At 47.0% G+C, this 12185-nt stretch overlaps 1 pseudogene; it reads right to left on the reverse strand.

The window, feature by feature from the left end:
- The window catches only part of LOC132592032 (zinc finger protein 850-like), a 127408-nt pseudogene that overhangs the window by 7977 nt on the left and 107246 nt on the right, over nucleotides 1-12185 (reverse strand).

Genomic DNA, 12185 nt, shown 5'->3' on the forward strand with positions numbered 1-12185 from the left:
GAGACTGGGGTAGATCAGCGTCTAAAGGAAGGCCTGTCGGAAAAGGCTTTGATTGCAGACTGAGGCCGTCATTCCAAGTCTAGGCCCAGCCTGAACCTGCTCCTCTATTTGTCTATTTTTGAATAAAAAAAATATTTTTTATTTTTGAATATTTTCAGCGGATTTTTTTATATTTTTCTTTTCTTTCCCTTTTCCCCTCCCCCCCTTTAAATTTTTCTTCAGTGGAAACGAAGATAAATAGAAAGGGGAAAGAAAGGGAAAACACACACACACAAAAATAACACCAAAAAACTTTACCTAATATTTTTAGTGTTCTTTCCATTTATCACCTCCATCTCCCACCTTTTGACACAAGACCCCCCTTTCTTTCCGTACATTTTGGACTTTTGAGGGACCGCAGCACAAAGCAAAGACGGGGACCCCCCCCCCCAGGCTCTCGGCCCCTTTTGCTTAATTTCTATCATTTTCAAGCTGGCGTCCTCTCCCTCCAACCTCTTTTGCCTTGGCTTGGCTCTGTTTTTTTCCTCCTTGATGCATAGAGGTGCCCTTTGGAACCCCTCATAGACTTTTGCAGCCCCCCCCCAAATATCCTCTCCTTGTTTTTGATCTCCATCTCACTGGTTGCTTCCCACCCCCACCTTTGTCTTCTATCCCTTTTCTCTTTTTCTCACTTTCCTTTTCAGTTCCCTCTTTCTCCCTTCTGGATCAAACCTCCTCCTCATCTACTCTGTCTATTGACCTGTCTCCAAAGAGGAAGCATTTCCTCCTCCCTATTACCCCCCCTTGAAAACGGTTGTCTTTGTTTTGTCTTTGTCTTGCCTCCTTCATTCCAATATGTAACCCTTCTCTTTAAATCCCTTCCAAAATACTCAATTCCCCTTTATTCAATTTCCCCTTATCTTCCCCTCCTACCCCACTTCTCATTCCCCCACCTCTTCTTTTGTTTTACACCCTCTTTGTTCGCTGGAGTGCTCGCTTGTCCGTCTCTAAATCGAACCTCCCCTCTTTCGCTTGTTTGTTTGTCTACTTTCACCTGTTTGTCTGTCTGTCTATTGGTTTATCCGCCTCTCCGAGTACCTGACCACCACTTTGACAGCACTGCTGAGGCGAATACGACAGTCTCTGAGAAGTTCTTATAACATTGCCAAGGGATGACACAAATGATTGCTTAATCCAAACGCTCTGCAGAAGCCACCAGTCAACAACGCCTGACTAGTCCAATAACCCAACACCCAGAAATCATAACCGCCATAATCCCTAACCCCAACACGTCCCACTCCGAGAGAATGCCAAACAAACCTCAAACCAAAAACGCCAAGGAGATAAAGGTGTCACCAACTAAAAAGATGGTAAATAACATTGAGACCGCAACACCTCCTCAAAATGACGAAATATTACAACACCTAAGAGAAATGGAAGAGAGGATGACAAGTAAACTGGAAGCTGCAGTGGAAAATGCAATGACCCCCATACAACTACTAATCAGCAATCTTACCTCCAGAGTGGAAGCTCTAGAAAAGAAGAATCAACTGCAAGAAAGAACAATAGAGCAATACCAGGATGAAACCGCACGTATGAATAAGAAATTGTACGAACTGGAAAGAGAAAACGAAGAACTGAGAATTAAACAAGCAGACATCGAAGACCGAAACAGGCGCTGCAACATCCGCTTCCGCTACATTCCAGAAAAAGCAGAAGAGAAAAGCCCAGCAGACCTAATTGTAAGCTGGTTGAAAGATACAATCCCAAATCTGACACTCAAGGTATCCGATCTGGAGAGGGCACACAGAGCTTTAAAAGTTATGCCAAAACCTGATGCTCACCCAAGAGACATCATAGTGTGCTTTTCATGCTACAAAAAAAAAGGAAGAGATATGGAACAGCCTCAGAAACTCAACCAACCTCCAATACAAAGACAACTCCATATTGGTCCTACAAGACTTATCCTAAGACACCCTAAATCGGAGAAGAAACCTACGCCCATACACTCAGCTTCTTAAGCAAAAAGGGATTCGATACCGTTGGGGCTTTCCCTTCCGTCTCATTGTGGCAACCGATACAACACAGTACATGGCTACCAACGAAACGGAAGCCCAATAACTACTGAGGAACCTTGGGCTTGACCTTCCACTGGATCGGCAACAGAAAGAGCTACCAAGCGACAGCCGATATCAAGAAAATGGAACAGCAGTAAATGAATGGATGGAAATAAAGAGGGGAAAGAGACAACAGAAGCAACACGTCAAGACTCGCCGGTACAACCATCTACCATCGCTCACAAAATCATTCTACCGAACATACTCCACAGGACGCCAGACCATGATCAACCGAACCAAAACATCACTGAGGAACAACCCTACAACAACACCAATCATAGCTGAATGAAGCAACCGGAAATCATCTCGAACTGCAGGACTGGTGATTCCCCTCCCCTCCCCTCCCCTCCCATAGGCCTTAAACATAGCTAACAGCATCAATATCCCCCCAACACCTCACCTCCATAGATCCTACCCCCATCCCCAACCCCACCCCGACACCAGTCCAAACAACCTTAATCACATTCCCCATCAATCACAACTCATATCTCCAGTATCCCTTCCATACCAAACAAGAGAAAAACAACTCCCCCAGCATCCATAACACAACTCACTATCAGGCTAAAACATAATACATATTCAATAACATGGTGGCCTCAGAGCGTGCCAACACATATACACACTCTAATACATCAGTAATGTTGCTATTAACATTGGCAACGTTGCTCACGAACCTAACATCACAAAACTATTCTACACCGTCTCGCTGATCATCCCCTATCGCAAACAACGAGGGGGAAGGCCTGTCTCTGAGCACAGCCCTTCACATCAGCCGAGACCCAGGACCAACCGGCTAATCACCAAAAGGTCCAAAATACCCCAAATGAACACCTATATAACTACATATAGGAGACCCTCTATAACACGGGTGTCAAAGACAAGGCCCGCGGGCCAAATCCGGCCCGCCAGACCTCGTCATGTGGCCCGTGTAGCCGCCGCTTGCCTGCCCGCTGCTTGCCTGCCCGTTCGCCCGCCGCTTGCCACTCGCAGCTTTCCCTCCTCTTGCTGCTTGCTGCAGAGGCGTTTCCCTGCAATGCCTTCAATGTCCTACAGGGGGCGCAGGGCCCCGCAGGCGGGGAGGCGGTGGAACCTGAGAGCGCGTGCGCCCAGCTCCTTCCCCTTCCTCGCCCTGTCACACTTCCTCCGTTCCTCCGAGTCCGAGGCGACGAGCAGCAGCTGCAGCAGCGACGGCGCTGGCCGGTCGAGCGCCAGGGCCGTCTTCAGCTTATCTGGCGCCGTGGTGCACAGATTCCTCAAGCGCCCACACCCTCACCCCCACGTTTCCCTCTGGGCGGGCAGCGGCTGGAGGGCGGCTCCTCTGGCTGGATGGAGGCTCCGGGCACCATGCATCGCGGCATGGTGGAGGCGGGCAAGCGCTGAGGGGCGGCTCCTCCAGCAGGGAGGAGATGCCGTGGAGGAGCAGGGGGCGTGTGAGAACCATGCACCCCTTTTTGAACTCCTGAACAACAAGAAGATATGATTCTGGGGTTTCAAAAGCAACTTTAAAAACCCAAACCAGAAACTTGTTTGTTACAGCAAATGGGGAGGAGCAGCAGTGAGACTGGGCGGGGAGGAGAGGCAGAGAGAGTATGTTAAGTTTCAAGAGAGCAAGAGTGAGATTGATGGTGGGGGAGATGTTTAAGAGAGGAGAGAATAAACTTTTTTTAAAAAATCTGCACTGATCGAGGGAGGATCTCCAGGATCTTTCCAGCAGTTCTCCCGAAGTAATCACCATGTAAACACAGCTGCTGCAAACCCCAGGAGTTACGAGAGAGAGAGAGAGAGCGCTTTTACGCATGTATCTCTGCACCCTGCCAAGGTTCCCCCCCCCGCACCCCGCTTTTCTTTTGAAAGGCGTTCCGAATGAGTGGAAAGTAATCACTGTGTCAGTTAAAGTGAGTGTTGCAGGGAAAGCGGATCCTAGGCGCTGTGTGTGTGTGTGTGTGTGTGTGAGAGAGAGAGAGAGAGAGAGAGAGAGAGAGAGAGAGAGAGAGAGAGAGAGAGAATCCTGGGCTGTAAACGCCTCCTCCAAACACAGCTGCTGCAAACCCCAGGAGTTACGAGAGAGAGAGTGCCCGAGAGAGCTTTTACGCACGCATCTCTGCACCCCGCCGATCTCTCGCTTTGGGTGGAAGGTGTATGTATTTAAGACCCAGACAAGCTGGACAAAGGGACCCTGCTTGGGCCGCTTTCCCGCAGGGCCCTAATGCGCCCCGGCTTCCTCGCCCCGGTGGAAGAAGGCGGCTCGCGCTCCACACTCTGCTCCACTTTTGTGCGCTTCATGGAAGCAAATTGGAGAGAGACCCATCGCTATCCTCGTCCTCCTTTCTCTACAACCCAGCCCACCAGTAGCAGATAACAGGAAGTCCAGGTAACTGGACTTCCATTAGACTGCAGCTTTGTGGGGAATTACATGGCTCAATGCTCCTCCACTTTTAAAATAATACACCAAGACAGAAATTTAAAAGTCAAGAAGATGGTGTCTAGTGTGTGTTTGTTTTTAATCTTTGATTATCTCTTCCCCATTCCCATGGAGGAATAGTCAAGCAACAGAGGTCTCTATGACATTTGGGGCGAACACAACCCGGGAGACACCACCCACACATTTCAATCCGGACGCCACGGTACAACGTCCAGACTGGACAGCATCCTGCTCACGCATGGTCTGATCCCCTTAGTAGAATCAACAAACATAGGCAGCATCAAAATCACAGACCATGCCCCAGTAGAAGTCACTGTTAAAATAGGTGAAGAAACAAAAACCACCCCATCATGGTCTTTCAGTCCCATCCTAACCACAAACACCCAAATTAGAGCAAATATCACAAAAACTCTCCAAAACTATTTTAAAGAGAATGATGTAGACAATATAAATACTCCCCTCTTATGGGACGCAATGAAAGCGGTGACCAGAGGAGCTTGCATAAAAGAGAAAGCACTCCTTAAAAAACAAACCTCTTCAAAAAATAACAAAATAGAACAAGATATCATTGCCCTCTCATCACGTTACAAACAAACAGGATCCAAAAAACTACTTAAACTTCTAGAACAAAAAAGAAGAGAATTAGACTCCTTAGAAATCAACAAAACAATGATCAATATTTTATATTCTAAACAGCGCTTCTATGAATACGGAGGGGAAAACTTCAGACTATTAGCAAATAGATGCAGGAAAAAAGCACTTAAAACAAGAATACACTGCATCACCAAAAAAGACGGCAACATAACATTTCCCCCGAAAGAAATAACTTCTGAATTTGCAGAATTCTACTCCAACCTGTACACCTCCCACAACCCAACTGAGGAGGGAATTAGAAAATTCCTAACAGGACTGACCATGCCCACTTTAACCGATGAAGAACAGGAATTCATGGACAGCCCTATCACCCCCGAGGAAATAGACACGGTCCTTAAAAACTTGAAATCACACAAAGCCCCGGGCCCAGACGGCTTCACAGCTGAATTCTATAAAAAAATTAAAGAACCCCTGATGCCCTACATGATGCGCCTATTTAATGATATCATGAAAGGGGGGCTTATTCCCAAAACATGGAATCACTCCAAAATAGTTTTCATCCCAAAGCCATTGAAGGACAACCTCAAAGTAGAATCTTACCGCCCAATCACATTAATAAATCAGGATTACAAGATATTCACATCAATCTTGGCCAATCGCTTAAAAATCTTCCTAGGCAATTTAATAGTCCCAGACCAAACCAGTTTCGTCCCTGGTCGCAATATTACAGACCCCATCAGGAAACTACTAAACTTAATCGACCACAGCAAGGCAACTAAACTTCCACTGACAATTATGTCCCTAGATATCCTCAAAGCTTTTGATTGCTTAGAGTGGAAATACTTATTAGCAGTACTAACTAACATGAAATTTGGCCCCAACTTCTTACAAATCCTCAAACAAATATATTCCCAAGCCTCAGCAAAATGCAGAATTAATAATATGGACTCAAACACCATAGCAATCCAAAGAGGCACAAAACAAGGATGTCCGCTGTCTCCATTCTTATTTATCCTGGCTTTGGAGCCCCAAGCAATCCGAATCCGAGCAGCCACAGACATCAAGGGAGTGGAAATAAAAGGCAGAAATTATAAATTAGGGCTGTTTGCAGATGACCTAATGGTCACAACATCAGACCCCTTAAATACAGCAACCTTCCTAATCAGAGAACTCAACACATTTGCAATGGTGTCGGGCTTACAAGTAAACTTTGGTAAGAGTTTGGTAAGAGTTGGTCAGAAGCCATGTGCTTCAACACCCCTCCCCACATCCAAAAAGAACTTACTAATATCACCAAAATAAAACTTTGCCACACCAAATTCAGATACCAAGGAGTACAAATAACCCAGAACCTCAATAAATTATACCTCCACAATTACAAACCCCTGTGGCGACAAATAAACAAAGACCTAAAGAGATGGGACAGTATGAGTTTCACTCTTTCAGACAAAATAAAAAAAATTCCTTCAGTAGCACCTTAAAGACCAACTAAGTTTATATTTTGGTATGAGCTTTCGTGTGCATGCACACTTCACAAAAGCTCATACCAAAATATAAACTTAGTTGGTCTTTAAGGTGCTACTGAAGGAATTTTTTTATTTTGCTTCGACTCAGACCAACACGGCTACCTACCTGTCTTTCAGACAAGATAGCCATGGTCAAAATGGTCACCCTCCCAAAACTAACCTACCTATTCCAAACCCTCCCAATTTGGATCCCCCCAACCAAACTTCGTAAATGGCAGGGAAAATTACACTCTTTTATTTTCTCACATAAAAAACCAAGGATTAGCATCAAATACCTTCACCTCCCCACCTCAGCAGGATGGGGAATCCCCAACATAGAAACATACTACAACGCCAACCAAATACGCCATATAATCCCATATATACTTGAAGACGAGACAAAACAATGGGTACACCTGGAGAGGGACTCAATTGAAAATATCTGCACCACAGCATACCCTTTCCTCCCAAACAAACTAAGGAAGATTCCCAGAACACTCAACAGATACACACAAACCATGTTCAAAGCATGGAAAGCAGAAACTAGTAAACTATCTCCAACCCCATCCCCATTAATTCCCCTGGCTTACCATCCCTTGTTCCATCATGCAGCACAAAACCTCCAGATGAAAACCTGGCGAACCAAAGGTTTACATCGTTTAATGGACTTCTATCAAGACAACAAACCTTTGTCAACACAAGAAATACAGGACAAACTAGAAGACATCCCAATGCCCTGGTTAGCACAACATCAACTACATGCCTTTCTAAATAACCCAACAGTAAAATCGGCAGCAACTAGACCCCTGACAACTTTCGACAGCCTCCTCCAAATGTTAAAAGGACATGGAAAAGGGATGGTATCTGCAATATACAAAATACTACTACAAAATCCCACAGACCCCTTGGACAACCTAAAAAGACAATGGGAGGATGACATAGGATATGAAATCAACCCTACCCAATGGACTAGAATGTGGTCGAAACCCCCTTCAAATCTATATCAATGAAAAGAAAAGAACTCTCGTTGAAACTAACTTACAGATGGTACCTGACTCCAAGGAAACTAGCACTAATACGTTCAGGAACCTCATGAAATGTTGGAGAGGATGCACCTCCATAGGCACATATCTCCACGTGGTGGGAGTGCCCTAAAATCCAATCATTCTGGATGACATTCATGCAAGAAATCTGTAAGATAACTAAGCAAGTGCTAGATATTACCCCAGAATTGGTTTTACTAAATATCTTTCAAGATAACAACGCTCACTCAGATCACAAAGAACTTATAATCCACCTATTGTCAGCAACTAGAAACATCATAGCCAGGCACTGGAGGGACATGTCAGGGGTAAGCATGGACCAATGGTACCAAGTTGTATGGGAAACGGCCCTACTAGAAAAACTAACCAGTAAGCTGAAACTGACACGGGGACAAACAGAAGAAGACACCTTCACCCCAGTATGGTTCCCCTTCATCACATATACAGCCCAACAAGACAACGACAAAAACTTACCGTCGGCATACAAATCAATATGGCTAACCTAATCAAAACATCCTCCCTCCCCACTCACACAAGGAACTAAAGATCATCACAGCCAACCACAAATGAGCAATCACATCCTAAGATGAATCCCGACCTCTCTCACCAACAGAGAAGCACGAATAAACAACAGAGAACCTGCACAAACTACGCTGACGCCGAACCCCTACACATATCAAGAAAAACAGAAACATTGACAATCCACCACACCCAACTCCCCATCCCACCCACCTCTTTCCCCCCTTCCTCATAAAGTCTCAACAAGTAAAATTGATGTGTAAAAATGATGCATGAGACACTGCACTACCTTTGTAACCCAATAAAATCCTTAATAAAATAATTATTAAAAAAAGAAAGAAAGAAGAATGCAATCCAACAAAGTTTTTTTAGTTACCCGTATTCTATCAAACGTTATAGCCAAATAACCAGAAAAAGGAAGCACAACTTGCTTAGGTTGACTTTTCTCAGTGTGTTATGTGATTGTTATCAAGTTGGAAGCCGCCCAGAGTGGCTGGGACAACCAAGCCAGATTGCCAGGGTATAAATAAAAATTATTATTATATCTGCAATGGTACCTTGATTTAAGAACTGTTCTGTTCCGGAAATGATAAAGTTTGTAAACTGAGGTACCACTGTATTATTATTACCTGAGATTCAATAAGCCTAGCTCTTCTCTGGGATGAATTTTGTTTGGCCCAGTCATGGCATCCCCTCCATCTCCAATGTCAGTCGTCTCTTTGGTCAACCCAAGACTGACAGGAGCAAAAACAAAAACAGAAAACCTGAAGCCACTTATCTTTCCTAACAATTCTCAAGCTGACATTGAAGATGGCCTGGGCAGTTCAGACCAGCTCAATCGTGGTAGAAAAAGGAATAATTTGAGGAAGATTGTTCAAAGAAAAAAATGTAATTTACTGTTTATTGTGGGGGTGTTAGGTTCCCAGGTGTTATAGGGGGTGCTGGAGAGCTCTGTACCATATCTGCACATGTGCAGGAAACGCTTCTGCGCATGCGTGAGCGATTTGGCGCTTCTGCTCATGCGTGAGCGGTGAGACCCGGAAGCAACCCTTTCCGGTACTTCCAGTTTGCCGCGGGACACAACCTGAAAAAAAGGAACATGAAGCGGACGTAACATGAGGTATGACTGTAGAGGTATTTTTCGAATTTCCAGGCACATATGACGATATGATGAATACCAAGAGAGGCCACGATCCCACGAATCTCCTCCATGACCTCCTCATACAGAGCTCTCTGGTCAGGATCCAGCAACGCCCACTCCTCGTCCGTGAAACGAACAGTGACATCTTCAAAGCACACTGAACCCTAAAAGAAAAAGGGAAATGTCCTCCTCTGAGACAGCATCAATATGATCTGCTACACAATGCTCTGTTGTTTCCTTCCTGTAAATTGCAGCGGTGTTCCAATAGGATTGCTTTGCTGCACATTTTAATTATGGATGCTTATTTTATTCTGCGTTTTAATTATGGGTGTTCGTCTTTGTGCAAATAGGGGGTACTCCACCTTCTGTTTTTCAAGTCATTCTGCCTACACAAGTTACAGGGAACCAGGCAGATGGCCTTTTCAGTAGTGGTACGCACCCTGTGGAACGCCCTCCCACCAGATGTCAAAGAGAAACACAACTACCAGACTTTTAGAGGACATCTGAAGGCAGTCCTCTTTAGGGAAGCTTTTAATGCTCAATAGATTATTGTATTTTAATACTTCTGTTGGAAGCCGCCTAGATGGCGGGGTATAAATAATTTTTTATTATTATTATTACTAGTATCATGAAGCCCGTTAAAGTAACGGATGCTAGAACAGTAAACTAAGGAAGGAAGGAAGGAAGGAAGAAAAGAGGGAGCAGGAGGGAGAGAGGAAGGAAAGAGGGGAGAGAAAGAAGAGTAGGAAAGAAGGAAGGGAATAAAGAAGGAAAGAATAAGAAAGAGGGAGAGAAGACAGAAAGGGAGAAAGGAGGAAGGAAGGAAAGAAAGAAAGAAAGGGAAGCGGGGGGGGTGTTGCCGCCTTGATTCGGCGCCAGAGAAGAGCGGGAAGGGACCCAGGGGCAAAAAGCATTTCCTGCGCAGCATGAGGCAGCGGGTGTCGGTTTTAGGAGAGGTGCGTAAAGCCACCTCACAGTTGTGCGTTTGCGGGGAGGGTGCTGAGCCGCGGCAGGAGGAGGAGGAGGCGGCTTGCTGGGTCAGCAAGTCCTGAGCCTCTGGGATGCAGCAGTAGCACTTTGAAACCACCTCCTCCTGCCGTGGCTCGGGGCGCTCCACGCGGCACTGCTGGGTGCTTTGTCGGTGCTTCAGCAGCAGCAGCCAGTTCCAGGTGGCGAGCCACGGCAGGAGGAGGAGGATTCAAAGTGCTACAGAGCACTGCTGCATCCCAGAGGCTCGGGACTCTCCATGCGGCGCTGCCGGGCGCTGACCCGGCAAGTCGCCTCCTCCTCCTGCCGCAGCTCAGCACCCAGAACTGGCTGTTGCTGTTGCTGCTGCTGAAGCGCCGACAAGGCGCTCTGCCCCATTTGCACATAACAAAAAATGTATTTTGGCGCCAGTGAGCAACATGGCTGGTTTGGGAGAAGTGTGAGTAGGCGAGGCTGGGAGCTGAGGGCCCCGGGTCCGGTCAGCTGGCCCCGGAGGGTCCCCTATGTACCGTAGGGTAGCACTTTGAAACCACCTCCTCCTGCCGTGGCCCGGGGCACTCCACGCAGGGCTGCTCCGGCCACCTTTCTAACTGTTTCTAACAGGGCTGCTCTTTTTTTGCGGCTCAGGGTATGGCTTATTTTCGTGAGCGAGCGAGGGCGAGTGAGAGGAGAGGAGGGCAGGGTGGCCTTGCCTGGCTGCCCGCCGGCCCACGGGTGGCGAAAAGAAGCATGGCAGGCACCGCACTGCCAGAGGCTGGGGAGAAACTTTCCATCGCCTTCGCCCTCCCCTGTTGAGTCAGACGCGCCACCTCAACCCAAGGAGGGACAGAGGGAGGCGCTGCTCAAAGGTGCCCTTCCTCCCCCCATTCACCTCCGCCGGCCTCCACCCTCGCTTCCCCGATGCGCCCTGCCACCCTCAGCCAGCGCCGAGGCGCTATACCGGGGAGGAGAGGAGAGGCTCCTTCCCCGCCCTGGCCTGGCTTGTCTGGAAACGGCACCGGGGGGGGGAGCGTAGGGGGGGGAGAAAAAGTAAGCAGCATCCTCCTCCTCGCGCTTTAGCGCAACCGCAGCGAGGCGCTTGTCCGGCCGGGAGCAGCGGTTGGCGGCCGCAGGTAAACGGTAGGCAGAGGGGTGGAGGGAGGGGAGAGGGCGTGCATGTGTGTGCGTCCAGTCTCTGCGTCCAATCCTTGTGTCCGTGGGGCACGTGCGCAGTAGCGCAGACACAGGGACACAATAATAACAATAATAATAATAATTTATTATTTATACCCCGCCCATCTGGCCGGGTTCCCCCAGCCACTCTGGGCGGCTAGGACTGGACGCAGAGACACAAGCATTCCAGTTTGCCTGGACTTTATTATATAGGATTATTATTATTATTATTATTATTATTATTATTATTATTATTATTATTATTACACAAGCATTCCAGTTTGCCTGATGGATGGATCCACTTTCTCCCCTCCTCATGAGCTGTTCTGGGGGTTCCCTCCCAATGCCTTAGAGCAGGCATGTCAAACCTGCGGCCCTCCAGATGTTTTGGACTACAATTCCCACCTTCCCCAACCACTGGTCCTTCTAGCTAGGGATCATGGGAGTTGTAGGCCAAAACATCTGGAGGGCCGCAGGTTTGACATGCCTGCCTTAGAGTCAAATTCAAGGGGTTCATGGGGGTATGGCGAGAGGGAGGAATGGGGGGCAGCCCCCATTTTGCAGCGGCTGGTGCTAATTAGGTGAATCCAGGCCACTATTTGTCCTCATTTGTCCTCTGCTTAGAAACCAAATTTAGCATTCAGTGCTCAATCTACAAATAAAATACGGTAAGCCTATTTTGGATGGCCATCTGTCTTGGATGATCTAGCAGAGATTCCTGCAATG

The sequence above is a fragment of the Zootoca vivipara genome, chromosome 4 (assembly GCF_963506605.1).
Source record: "Zootoca vivipara chromosome 4, rZooViv1.1, whole genome shotgun sequence".
Taxonomy (NCBI): domain Eukaryota; kingdom Metazoa; phylum Chordata; class Lepidosauria; order Squamata; family Lacertidae; genus Zootoca; species Zootoca vivipara.